Here is a 1,574-nt window from a genome sequence, read left to right on the forward strand (position 1 = left end):
CACACAAGTGATGTCAGGTGTGGTTCGGATTCTGAAGAATCAAGAAAGCTTTTTAAAATGTCTCCAAAAATATGTCTGGCACTTTGGAGAATGTAGCAGACAGTCTTGCATAACTGATGTGCATATAAATCTCAACAAAATACAATTTGATAAAAAAAAAAAAAAACACCAATCTATGTCTAAATCAGAGGAGCCCAAGGTGGCCCACAGGCCAAATTTGGTCCGCCGTGCCATTTGCTTTGACCCACCTGCAGTAGTTACTAGGTTGTAACCTGTCATCTAATGTAGAAACAGTATTTCCACTTAGTCATTTCATCTATTAATGACTAGAAGGGGCTGTAGTGCAGATAGTTTTCACTCATGGTGCTGACTCTCTCTCTTTGATATATTAAGACCTGAAATGCAAGTAACGAGATATTTAGATTAGATTTAGCCACACATCGATTTGCACACTTCATAAGGCCACAAAATTATTTTATCAATTTATAAAATGTCCCGTGCGGCAGACTTTCTACAAGTGCAAACTAAAACAAAAGCGGGCCGTTGCACTAGCTGCTAGCTTTAATGTTAAAACATAAAACTTTACTTAAAAAGTAAAAAAATTGGCCCGCAGCCCTGGATAGATTTTCATTTTGGCCCTCTTGGAGAAAAAGTTTGGGCACCCCTGATCTAAATAAAGCTGTTATGTTCACTTCTCATTGACCTCATTATACCAAGACAAATTAAACTTAAACTAATGCATGGTTTACATTGGTTTGTTGTTTGAGATCTTCACATTAATATTGTAGTGTTTAAAGCATTAATAGCCATTTATATATGCATATATCGTTAGGCTACATTAATACATTTAAAATTATAATTCCATTTCAAACAGAATAGCCTCTTGTCAACATAATTATGGGGTGTGTTTTTATTTTCATCTCAAAATATCTTCAAAATAATGAAATATAAAGTTATTAGTGAAGAAAATCAATCTGGGTAACAGCAGACTGACTGCATGTAAAATATAGGACAGGTCTGGACCACATGTGAATTTTGTTCATATCTGAAAAGTCTTAAAATACGAGAAAATTGGTGAATGCCATAAGTTCTCCTAAATCATTCGAAAACACAACTTTAGATCAAATCTGTTTGTACAAACAGTTCTTGCCTGAGGCCCATTGTTTTTAGTGCAGTACAAGCATCAGTGGTGGTACTCTAGAGCCCTCTAGTGGTCAAGTTTGGTATCAACTAAATTAGTAAAAGCAGAAACAACCAAAACCAATGAATGTTTCAAGCGTTTTATGATCTTGCCTCCAAATAAAAAMAACAGAAAAGAGAACTTCTGTGGACAGCAAATTGAATGAAAGCTGATTTGCTAGTGGCTGTATTGTCAGTAAAATTGACCTGCAAGTTTAAGAAAAAGAAGTCAACGCAGTGAGGAAATTTGAGTCAAATTATTTCTTGTTTTTATTTTGTTGCAGGGGAAGAGACAAAACCAGAGTTTGTGTTGCTGATTTAAAAAAAAAAAACATGAAATCATTTGCCACACCACAACCAGTGGTTGTCTGCTTCTTCATACAGCGGGTAAAATA

Source organism: Austrofundulus limnaeus, unplaced genomic scaffold (assembly GCF_001266775.1).
Source record: "Austrofundulus limnaeus strain Quisiro unplaced genomic scaffold, Austrofundulus_limnaeus-1.0 Scaffold27, whole genome shotgun sequence".
NCBI classification, from domain to species: Eukaryota; Metazoa; Chordata; class Actinopteri; order Cyprinodontiformes; family Rivulidae; genus Austrofundulus; species Austrofundulus limnaeus.